Source organism: Corvus kubaryi, unplaced genomic scaffold (genome assembly GCF_017639235.1).
Source record: "Corvus kubaryi isolate FWS band 111438036 unplaced genomic scaffold, C.kubaryi_AGA036_p1.0 37382, whole genome shotgun sequence".
NCBI classification, from domain to species: Eukaryota; Metazoa; Chordata; class Aves; order Passeriformes; family Corvidae; genus Corvus; species Corvus kubaryi.
In genome coordinates this window covers 7,515,551-7,528,267 of record NW_024581124.1, presented here as the reverse complement: position 1 = coordinate 7,528,267, position 12,717 = coordinate 7,515,551, and the positions used below count along the sequence as shown (strand labels likewise).

General features: G+C 45.2%; 1 protein-coding gene across 1 annotated transcript in view; it reads left to right on the top strand.

Moving 5' to 3' along the window:
- TMEM132D (transmembrane protein 132D) overlaps positions 1-12,717 on the top strand; it is a 207,199-nt gene that overhangs the window by 125,176 nt on the left and 69,306 nt on the right. The gene's annotated exons all lie outside the window — the stretch shown is intronic.

Below are 12,717 nucleotides of genomic sequence, written 5' to 3'. Positions count from 1 at the left end.
CAGAGCATTTAAAAAAATGTAACCTGGATGTTTGCCTGGTGATAGTAAGTGAATTATGCCATTACTGGATACTGAAGGTGTTTTCTGCCCCTCCAGACTCACAGAACTGGCTATTCTTGTTGCTTATATTTACCAACTTCGGAACTACTCAGGTGTTGTGATTCTTTGTTTTACCCAAACCATGTTTTTCTCTTGTGGTGGCTCATGCCTTCATTGCCACACTGCATCTCACAGCTGTACCTGTGGCTGTCTCTCAGGTGAGAGTCCTGTCACCCCTTTGCATCGCCCTTCCCATGGGCTGCTTCCTCCTGCTGAGCACTGGGAGGTCTCTGCTGGTGCGTTGGTAAGAGGAGAGGCTTTCAGAGATTCACAGAATATTCTGGGTCGGGGGGGGACCCACGAGGGACATCGAGTCCAACTCTTTCCTCAGCTGGGCCCTGGAGTGCAGCCACACAAGTTCTGGGCTGGTGAGGGTTAAGGCTGTAGAACGATCTGATTTACGTAATCTGAGATGTTGGGGGTTCTATTCTCTCCATACATAATTGAAAAGATAAAAGGTTCCTTCCCCAGTGGTTCCAGTGGTGGCAGAAAACCACAGTTCTGCTCGTGTGTGCCCACGATCCGTGATCGCTTTATTATCGGGTGATAGAGTGGCAAAATATAGCTCATAAGGACAAAAATGGATTCTGCTGGCAGTTGCTACAAATCAGCTCACTCTCTTAATTTCCATTAAAGATGAAGAAAAGCCCATTTTCCAGCAGCACAGAATTGTGTGCTCAAAGGTCACATGCAGTCTATAAAGTCATCAGGAGATGGCATTTTGCAAGGCAACAGGTGTGGGGATAATGGGGAGGAGAGAAGGCAAAGATAAATGGCAGCAGTCCCTGGATCCCTGACAGACTGGGAATAGTTCTAACCTTCTTTGCATTACCTGGAGTGTCAGGGAAGAAACTCCAGGGTATTACAAACCTGCAGATCTTTGTCATGGTTCACTTTGTGCTGAGGAAATGATGATTCAGGTGCAGACCTTTCAAGGTGTCTAACTTTGAATAGTTTGATGCTTCAGTTTTCCCTGTGGTCTTTGCAAAGCCGGCTTGTAACTTGCAAACTTAAAATGAAATTTAAAAAAAAATTCTCCTCCTCCATTTAGAAAGAAGCACAATGAAAGTAATGTGTTGTTATTTTTCTGGCTTTGGATACAGGGTAATTTGGGTTAGTTTTTTACTGGTCTTAGCAGAAATGTAATTTCATGTATAGAAGCACCAAACAGAAGTGCTCTTGAATATTTCAATTACAGCTTAATCTTTCCAAAGAACAATTTGAATGCTTTCCCATTAGGCAGAGCTTTGGTTTTTTAAGAGACTCGCACGTGCCGCCTCTGCACCACCTTTGCATCCCATAGTCTTTCCTGCTCTCTGTCATGGATTTGTAAATTGTAAAGCAAAAGATTGGCCAGTTTAGATGTTCCTGATTTCCTGAGTTACAAAATACTGCAATGGAAACTTTGAGATGTACCCATTGGCATTGGGACCCAGTGGCAATGCCCACCTGCTGCTGCAGTTGCTGGGACACTGCTGTACTCACTTTTCTCCAATGCTTTTTTTATTCCTATGGCATACTGGCGTTCCATAGTGTGTGTCCCTGCAATAATGGCAACACAGATGTTGGTCCCAGGGTTGATAAATTCATTATTAGAGTAGTGAGTTTACTTTCTCCTATAATTCAGGAAGAAGTGTATGCAGGATGCTCAGTGTCCCTTCAGAAATTTCTTGAAAAGGTTGAAGGTTCATGACCTTCAGATTTTGATAAATTGTTGTCCATATACATCTCCTAGATTTCCAAATCAGCAAGTTAATACTAGAGTATTATATGTAATCTATTATGTATACTAGATGGGACTTGAGACTTAATTAATGGGCCTTTGGTGAGGTTGCAGTCTGCTTGGCAGAGGCAAGAACTCCAAAGACAACCTTCCATCCCTCCCAGCTGTACTTCAGCAGGCACAGGTGGATGGTGAACAGTGAATTACAGCTTGTTTCAGCTGCTGAGCTCCCATTGTCTCTGGTTTTGGCCCATTATTTGTCATCCTTAAGCACTGCAACATCGTCCTCCAAGACACTCAAGTGAGGGGTGAGAGAGAGATTTAAATCAAAGGTAGAAAAAACCTCTGAGAAGAGACTCCTGATTTGTGAGGGGCTTTACCAGGGCCAGTGACCAACAGCCAGCCCCCACTCGCAGCACGCAGGTTTCAGTGGGGGCACAGAATTGTCCCCCCTGCTCTGGATGTCCCCAGAGCCCCAGCGAGGGCGGCTGTCCCTGCTCGGCTCTGTCCTGCACAGGAAAGGTCCTGGGCACAGGGCAGCCTGAGCTGTTTGTAACCTGCTCATGGAGGGGGTTTGAACAAACTTGGGTGAGCTGTTAGGGAGAAGGATCCCCCTTATCCTTCATCTCCTGGAGGTCAGTAATCCCCAGGGAAGGATGGTGGTGGAGTGAAATAACCTTTTACAGCAGTGCAGGCATTTTTGCAATGTCCCCCCAGCTGAGACTGTGTGAAACACAGGGGAACATTTGTTTTATGAGGTCAGGTACATAAGGCAGCTGTGAAGAGTAAAGGTCTTTATTTGTCGACTAGAGATCTGGTATAATGCATAGCATGTAACAAACTCCATGTTTAAGGTGGTGTGTGGTTAAAAGCTCTGGTTTGGTATGTCCTAGCAATTATCAAAGCAAGGCTGACCCTAAGCCCATTCTCCTCTTGCCAAGGAACATGCTCCTGTCCTCAGACCCACTAGACACATTTTGGCTTCTGAGAAGTCTTTCTGGCAGTCATATTAAATAAATTTTATCCAAAACCTCAACGCCAATTTAACATTATTCCTTTTAGATAATTCATTGTTTCAACCTGTTCCTGATGTTATTTTTAAAACTTTAATGAATATGTTGACAGGAAGTAAACTGTTCTACTTGCCATCAGCATAAGAAGCTGTTTAAGTAGACCAGATAAATAAATAAAATCAATTGTAAAGAGGCTATTTATTATAAAGGAAACTTTTTTGGTATTAAAAGTATTTCTAATAATTACAGGGATCAGCTGTCATGGCAGTGGCTGTCACTGATGGATTTTAGAAATACCTAGAGTCTGAATGCCCTTGTAAATACAAGTATGTGAAAATTTCACTGTTAAATAGTGCTGTTCGTGTTCTGGTAGAGACTGGGTATGCAGCTCAGGCTTAGCTACCAGAACCCTCAGTGGGCTGCTGGAATGGGCTGTTGGGGGCTGTTCCAGCCTCCTCTCCCCATCCACCATCTGAGCTGGCAGTCAGGGTGCTTTTGGATAAAGTCAGTGCTTTCCTGAAAGGTGAATCTCCCCCCTCGTGACTGATGTAGAGGAACAAATCGACTTCAGGGGGAATCTGCTTTTGGTTGGGACTGGGCTGGGTTCTGCCTGGCAGCTGAGGGGTGCAGGATCACATCAGCCAGAATCCTCTGTCCTACTCCAATTCAATGGGGGAATATTTCTAAAGACTTCCACTGACAGCTTTATGAAAAAGAAAAAGATGTCTAGAGAGTAGATAAAAGCTTTTACCTTCCTAATTCATAGCTTTTAAATTGCAATTACAGTATTCGGCAAGTTTTCAAATATTTAATTAAAATGTTACCATGGTCTGCAAAGGAGCCTTTTTAAATCAAAATGATTAGTGAATCACAGATGAGATCTACTCCTAAGAAAGGGAGAAACCCTTGGATCATTGTGCTATTTCCAGCAACCATTTTCTTTTCAGAAATATATCCTCTTGCTTCCTGAAATTAGACAGGTCAAGGACTTACAATTTCACACCATAAAAGAGGCTTGCCGTTCTCCCAGTAATACGTCTCAGCACCCACCAGTCCTGATTTTGAGTCACCTTTCTTGAAAATAGACATCTCAGATGATGTCAGAATACCAGATAATGTCTCTTGCCATTGTTGTCCAAGTGTTTATGCCCTGGAAATGTTTTGTTCTGCATCTCAAAAGATGCATGCCAGGATTTGGTTCTGTTTTCTACGGGGGTTTGTTTAGTTGGTCAGAGCTTGTTCTCTACAATGGCAAATACTTGCCCTGTGATTCAATGTTCTATCCAGATCTTTCTGCTGCTCTGTTGTTTCAGGCTGAACACCTCTTACTGAAATTCTGTCAGTCCCCATGATTAAACTTCTCAATGTGTGTGACTGCATTTCATTCCATTTCTTTTTTCTGAATCCTTGGGTTTATCTGTTGTTTCTATTTAATAGTTCAAACTTCTGTACTGACAATGCCTTCCCCACTGCTGCTGTTAGCAGATTTTAGTAGTTGTCTGTTCCAGGGTCATTACTGACAGCAGTTCAAACATAGATTTTCCCTGGGTGATTTCTGCACTATTGTATCAGTGTAATTCTGGAATATTGCTGTGTCAGCCCAGAGGAACAGATTCTCTCACTGACTCTGGGGCTCCCAGCTTTGCCTGGATCCAGAAACCTGCCTTATGGATTGGTTCTCCGTGCTCAGGCAACTTCCCCTGGAAGGAGTTTGTATTCCAGAGCTTGTTAATCAATTTTTGTGCAGTATGGGAGTCAGATTAGAATCTGTTTCACATCCTGATAACTGCACTCAGCCTGTACAGCTAACAAAAGAAAGTCTTTCATTAACGTGTAAGAATCTGTGGTGCTTCAGGAATTAATTGAATCCCAGCTATCTGAAGCTACGAGACATTTTTCCCATATGTAGATGTTAATTATTTAGGCTCTTTCAGGACTTGTGGCGTTGGTACCTCTCTGTACCCAGGTAACAGACCAGGCACTGGGTACTGCCCTGCGGTGTGACAGCTCTGGTGTGCCCACGAGTCTGTTCAAGCAGTGAACGTCCTCAGCTGCAGTGGGGCTGATCTTCAGGGTTCATTCCCAAGGGGCTTGGCTTGGTCTTCAGCTTCCTGTTACTGCTGCTGCTCACCAAACACTGGCCTCGCTGTGGCAGGCTCCTGTTGTGCCCCTGCTGACACGGTGACAGCTCTGAGGGCACCAGCAGTGGCATTCGGGTTTGTGTACAGGGAGTGAAACGAGAGAGTAATACAGGGAGTGAAATGAGAGAATAATACAGGGAGTGAAATGAGAGAATAATACAAGCACTTGGCAATCGAGCACACCCTATCTGCAGAATCCAACAAATGCCATATTCTTTGGATTTTCCCTTCCAGAATTAATGATGACCCTGGGGTCCTTAACATTTGAAATAACAGGCAATAGCTCTTTCCCTGAACAATTAGACATTTTGTTGACGTGTGGAGCATGCACTGGAAGAGAAACTCTGTTCATTGCAACATCACACACACGTTTGGCTACTTAAATTCCCTAGCAGTGAAACCATCAGGCAGATCTCATTGTTCAGTCCAATTCCTTTTCTGCCACCATTACCACAGGCAGATGGAAAGAGATCTTGATGATGTTGTTGCCGAAGACAAGAGGCTGGAAATGTCAGGTTTGTCTCTGGAGCTGCAGTTGGGGCTGACTAATGCTGTAATCACCTGGAACAACAGAAAGCAGCAGCCACCCCAGTTCTGTGTGAGAGGGGCAATGAGTAATGAGGGCTGGGGCTGGCTGCCGGCAGAGCTGCTGACAGCCACACAATTTGATGTGGAACATTGAAAATTGGGTTCCCCAGAGGAGCAGGAACAAGCACAAGGATATTTTTCTTACGAATTAAAGCCAAAGAAAAATGGCTTTGCATAAGAGCTGCTGTTCTTTCTTAAGTGTGAGTTACATGTGTTTTCTTTGATTAGACATGTGCAGTTGAACTGGGTTTGAAACAAGCCCAATCCTTCAGCCTGACAATCTTTGTGTTGCTCTGAAGCTACAAAATGTAGAAGGCCCAGGAAAACACGGCAGATCAGAATTTAGAGCAGGTTTCACCAGAACTTGTCCCTCCTTTATTGTGGATGGACACAAGATTTAGAAATCCTGGCCTGTTTTCACACTGCTGTAAAACCACTGGTATTACAAATGTTCTGAGTTTAAAACAGAAATAATTCGGTGGTGAATCAAGTTTTTCAGAACGATGGTCTCATAATTATTTGATCATTTTGTGGAGCAAATTTCATACAGCTGAAAGGGACTCATTTTCAGACAAATGCTCTGAATGATTTTCAAGTCAGGATGTCTTAAGATGTCTCACACTTAGTACCCAGAATGACCAATATTCACTGGAAATATTGTGCCACCTACTTTGGATTGTTCTGCCAACTTCTTTATATCTTTATGTTAATCAGACTCAGTATTAAAGAAATTTCCTAAGGGACTTTTTTGTTGTTGTTGAAAAAAAGCCAAACCAGGGATGATGTTTACTTACTTTTATTGAAATACAGTCAGATTGGGTTTATAAAAAGCAGATTAGTGCCTTCTGTTCCTCTTTTGTTTCATGTCTGGTTCCACTCACAGGATTTCCTCGCACAGCACTGCCATGCAGTGCAGCAGCAAATACTGCAAAATACTCTGTAAAGCTGACTGCTGTATTGTTTTCACTGAAATACAGAAGATCACAGGTTTTCTTCTTGGCTCAGATTTGGCACATGGGGATTCCTTCCCACGGATACTCACTGAGGTGTCACTGTACCCCCTCCCTCCTGCCCAGTGTTCCTGGGGAGCTGTGAGAGCCACAGAGCAGCTGGGGGCAAAGGGAGCTCCAGCTGCTCCAGTGCCCTGCCTGGACAGACTGTGGCCCCTGCAGAGGTGGGGAGCCGCATCCCTGGGGAGCTCTCCGTGTGCAATCATCTCCATGGCAGTGTTTTCCCTGTGTGTTCTAACCTGTGCCTCCCGCCCTGTTGCCAAACAAGCCTGGCACACTCTGCCTTCCTCTGCTGCGTGTGCCGTGAGCAGGCAGCTGTGGGAAGCACCCAGGGCTCCCATCCCCAGCCCTCCTGGAGCCTGGGCAGCCCCAGCTCCCTTGGCTCTCTGTGTGCATTGGCTGCTCCAGCCTGGAGCAGCTCAGCTCGGTGGCCCTGCCCTGGCCTCACTCCAGAGCATCGTTATCCTTGGCTTGGGCTCTGGTCTCCCTTGGCTTCCCACCTCTTAACTGACGTGCTTATGGAAAGATTCTTCCCTTTTGGCTAATGAAGGGGATGCTGCCTTAATTGGTTCCCTTCAGATTAGTGATTTGAATAAAACATTGCTGAAGGAGAAGCAGAGTATTTCTCCCTGCTGAAATAGATCATCACCACTGTGGTGCTGCTGGAGCCGAGCAGGCTGGGATCTCTCTTTTCAGCTTCTTGACAGTATTTTTAGATGTTTTTTGTAATTTTGAGGTACCATTTGAGGGCTGGGGGCTTCCTTTTTTTTTTTTTTTTTTCTTTTTTTTTTTTTTTCTTCTGGGTATTTAAGATTTTGAAATTATTTATTTACGAGCCATGAAAATCTCCCCAAAATGGATTTTGACAAGTGTGTAATTGGATAATTTGACAACTGGTAAGCTGAAGCCCCAGAGATCAGGAATTACGTTTCACCACAGAATAGTCGTTCTTCATGTAGAATTAATTAGATTTCCTCTAGATTACAAGTAGTAAGAAGAGTAGTCAATTAAGAGAATTATTCTCTTGACTTTTCCATCCTTCTTCCAGCCAGTGGTATTAAGAATTCCTTTTCCTGTGTGAGATGTCCTCAGAGGCAGGGTGCCAGTAAGAGGACGAGGGGCAGAGGATTAAACAGTGACCAGCACTCAGAAGAAATGGCAGGTGTTGTGTGCAGCTTTGACTCCCTCACCTTCTGAGGGGCTGATGATCCACGGAGCTGGAGAGCTGCTGGTTCCAGAGGGCGAGCAGCCCAGCTCCTGGTGAGAGGAGGGTGATGTTTTCCAGCAGCATTGCTGAGTCAGGCCCAGTTATTCCTCCCCAGCCCAGTCCCAGCTGGGTTGGTACAGATGCCATGGAGCTGCTGCAGAGCTGGGCTGACAACTGCAATAACAATAACAATTCCTTTTTTGTTGGGCCGTTCTGAACCCAGCTCGCTTCCCTGGTTCACTGCCCACGCACAAGGAGCAGTGGCACCATCGCAGAAGGGGTTAAAAATGTGGAGGCAGAAGCCACTTGAGGCAGAATGGCTCTGGCAGAGACAGCTTTGGGGCAAAATACTGGCATGAGCCTGAAGGGTCTGTAGGGAGCTTAAAGTGCACGGGCATGGACAAGGCGTGGACAGGGCACGGACAAGGCACGGGCACGGACAGGGCACGGACAGAGCACGGACAAGGCACGGACAAGGCACGGACAGGGCACGGACAACGCACGGGCACGGACAGGGCACGGACAAGGCACGGACAAGGCACGGGCAGGGCACGGGCATGGACAGGGCACGGGCAGGGCACGGGCAGGGCATGGACAAGGCACGGACAGGGCACGGACAGCGTGGAAAACAGGGAGGGAGTGTGGGACGCAGCCGCTCTGGCCAGTGCCCCCGGGAGCAGCGCCTGGGCACGGCAGGGTCACCTCGGTGGGTCTGTGCTGCCTTGGGGTGTGGTCAGTGATTTGACAATCTGGATTTCTGTGCAGGATGTGCCAGAAACCCAAAGTAATTTCCAAGGAGATCTCTGATCCTGTGCCTCCTCTCTCTCTCTCTCCCAGCCTGGCTTTGTGTGGGGTAGCAAAGAGCACGGGAGGGTCGCAGAGGGATGATGGTGTTCGGACAGGCAGGGATGAGGCAGAGCAGCTGGATGGGATTCACATGGATGTTTGAGTCATCTTGGACCTCCTGAGGCTCCGTCTGGTGTCAGCACCTTCCCCTGTGCCTGGGGAGGAATTCGGTCTCTGGACTGTACAGAGATGTATTTTTAGGAGCTACCAAGTGTTGTCAGGAGGAGCAGCACAAGCACAGGGCCTCCAGAGCGTGGTCCTGCTCACCTTGGCAGAAGGGCAGTAGAGACCTGCCTGGAGGGAGATGACATGGACCCAAATCACCCAGAATAAGGATGTCAGAATTTAATGTTTCCTGAATGCAGAGAAAATAGATTTTGTAACAGGACCTTTGTTTCACTTTTATTGTGACCTTCAAAGAAGGGATGAGGAAAAAGTAAAGCAGGAAATCTGTACAGCTGAGATTTTGGAATACCTAATGTTGTTTTATAATGGCTGATGTCATTTCTAATTGTGAGGAGAATACAAAAAACCCAACAACATCAAAATGTGGAAAGTGTTCATTTTAAAAAGCTTGACATTTAAAGAGACTAAATTATAGGCATATAAGAAATGTAAATGTGAAATAAAAAAAGTCTGGTTCTTTTTCATACCATTTACTACTAGTTCTATCATAAAATAACAGAATCACTACCCTGGAGTGGGATTCTGCAAAATTACTCCCCTGGAGATACAGCAGTCACAGTTCAAAGTGACTTTTTTCTGCAATGCTGAACTTCTATTTCCTAAACCCACCAGCTCCAAACAGAGGGAATGTCAATATTTAAACCACTCTATACCTTGCCTGAAAATCACTCCTGACAATTTGAAAATAACTTGCCGGACTTTCAAATGTTCCAACTGGCAGTAAAACCCAATAATTGTTAACTTATATAGAAAACTAGTGCAGTTTCATAAAGAAAGGCACTACATTATAGTGATGAGATTTTGCATTGCAATTCATGGTAAAAATTCCACATTCTGGTTGTATTATTTGTGAGGCAAACCAGCTTTGATTTTAAAAATAATTGTCCCTGTTCCAGTGGAATCAAGGTGTGTTGTTTTCACATGTGTATTATCTCTTTGATCTTAAAAAGATGTCAGGAAATGGAGTTAAGTTTCCTTGTCAGAAGTGGGTACAATCTAATATATGCATAGAGCTCTTTTCTGATAAGATGATAACAGGAACCACTAAAAAAAGTAAAAAGCTTAGACATGAGGGGGAAAACAAAGCATTTCAACATTTAAAACAGAGAGGAAAAAAGCTGAACATATGTAAAAATATGTAAAAGTATACATCTAATTTTGTCATAAACAGGAGCAGAAAAGAACAGATCTGTGCTGCAGCTGGCATCCAGGAAACCAAAGCTCTCCTTCTTTGGGGGCTTGGTTGAGCAGATGCAGGTTGAGCAGTAAAAGCCAGTATCAAATTTTATAGTTTATGGATGTGGGTTTTATTCTGTGGTCTGTCAAATGATTTATTAATTTCTTATTGTAAAAAAGTCAGTTTTTTAGACTTGGCTGTCAGCTTTGTCTCTGTCCCTCAGCTTCTATAGCATGAGTGGAAAGTCTTAAGGAGAAAGAAAAAGTTATGTTCATCTTTTAATTTCCCTTTCCCATATTAAAGTGGGAAGAATACACAGAATGAGAAAGCATGGTGTTGGTATGTAGCCAGACCATGAATGGACTGTTCTGTGAGTTTGAAGATGGGTCCTTTCCTTGCTTCTGTTTTCCTTTCCATCTGTCTGCACACCCTAATTAAATAATACTCGTTCTGAGGAGAGGCTGCTTTAAATCCATAATTGATGTACAGTGTCCACAGCAGCACACTCTGATGTCAGCTGCATGTGCTGGGCTGCAATATAAAGCTAAGAATTATAGATGAGCAGGCTCGAGGAATGGAGAGTGGCTGCCTGCTCAGGTTTGCAAGGGGGCTTGAAGGAGCAATTCAGGACACTGCAATTATGAGACCTGCTCAAGAGGATTCTGGGGTGGGGGAAGCCAAACCCTTCAGTATTTCACAATAGTTCAGCTTTTTCTCACTGTCTGACGTGGAAATGTGGTGATGTCCAGCCCGGCAGGGTTTTGTGTTTTGCTTTTAAAAAATCCCTGTGCTCAGAGGATGCTGATGGCCCCGATCCTGGCCCACCACAGCTGCTCTGTGCTCTCTGCTGCTGTCCTTGTTCTGAGAGGAAAACATAACAGGGTCAGTCGGGGGCAGGAATCTCACCTTTTTCATTTCAGGAGGAAGATCTGCCAAGTTAGCCTCTTGTCATGACATTTAATTTAAAAGTAAGATATGGAAAGAGAAAGGGTTTCCGGGTGGAAGAAGTGATTCTTCTTCCAGGATAAGCTCAGCCCAATGACCCGAGGCAGAGGAAGGCAGTGGGTCTGCAGTGCAGATCAAAGTGCCCATTTCAGGCATCCCAGCAGCTGAGAATGAGCTTCAGTCTTAGGGAAACTGAAGTTTTGTTCATATTTGGGACTGGAAGTCATAAAGACCTGGGTTAATGACTGGAAAAGATTGGGAAATTCCTGCACAAAGTATTTTCCTTTAATTTCCATATGTCCCAATAACCCAGATTAACAGTCCTGGAGGAAGCACCATCAGGGATCTCTTAGGAGATTGAGGAGGCAGATTTTATTGCCTTGTCCACTTCTCTAATGGTTTCTCATAGTCCAGAAGAGTACAAAAATTGAGGTAAGAGGAAATGCTTTTCTGCTTCTGATAACATCGCCCAGGGCTATCAATGAAGAACACAATCTGTGGAGAAACTCAGGAAATTCTCGAGTAAAGAAAGAGCTGCAATTGGTTTTCTTGCCTTTGCCATTTATCAGGGGCGTTGAGGTTCCTCTCTGGAGCTCTGTCACCTTTCCCTGCCCTGTCACGAGCAGAGGCTGAATGAAACAGAAGCCTGCACTCTCAGAGACCTTTGAGACCTTGAGAGCTGACCCGATTTCATCACTGGAGTGAATTCCCTCTGGGCATTGCACAGCCTGATAGCCAGGCTGGGTCTGCCTCTGCACTGCCAGCAACCCCTCTGGGTGTTTGCTGCACCCAGGGGTGCTGTGTGACCTCACAAGCAGCTGGGCAGCTGCCACCTCTGCCACATCTGGCTGATGGGTGACCTGCCTTGTCCTTGGTGAGCTGGCTGGGAGCCAGTGCCCTCAAGAACCAGATCACCCACTTGGCCATCTCCAGGGCAGAGCAGGTGGTGGTGCTCTGGGCGTGTGTTTGGTTTCTATTAATGTCCTTTCCAGATTTATAGAATTTCTTGTTGCTTTCTGGAGTGGCCAGCATGGAGGCACTTTAAACTTCAATGACTTTTTAATAACTTTTAGTAATGTTTTGGTTCTCCTTCCTGAAAGAGCTTTGTTGAGCCGATCTTAATTGCAAGAGTTGTCGCTGCTGCCACCTGAAAGCAGTTAGCAAACGTGAATCTTCTGGGCAGAAAAAGACTTAGCAAGGAGCCAAGCTATCAGTAAACCCATAGCACACCGTGGTTGATGTCTGGGGCTGTCTGTGTCTGTAGGTGCTCGTAGATTAACCAGGTAAAGCTCCTTGTGCTGTTCCCCCAGAGGGGGAGGCAGCTTGGTCACTACGAAGCAGTTTGCCTGTACAAGCACAAAGCTCTGCTGTAGAACTGGGATCTCTTTGTTACTTTTCACTCTGCTGAGCAGCACATCTGGCTGAAGGGTGTTGTGCAGGTCTCTACATCCTAGCCCCAGCACTGGACAGTCTTAGAGAAAGTAACAACAAATTTATTCTTAAAATACCCAGGGTATTTGTATGTAGTCACGACAGTGCTATGACATTTAAAACCCAAATTACAAGTGGGGATTTAATGGTGTAAAAGAAGCAGTTTGCTGTCTCTGAGAAACCACCTGACACTTCGGTTGTCCCAGGTTATAGATAAGACCAATTACAGAATTTAAAACATGGCAGAGAAAAGCACTGATTTGGAAGCACATCTTGGGAACATTAGGTACAGAGTCAGGAGAAGGGACTTGTAATTTCTCTCTGACACTGGCTTTCTACATGTGCCCGAGG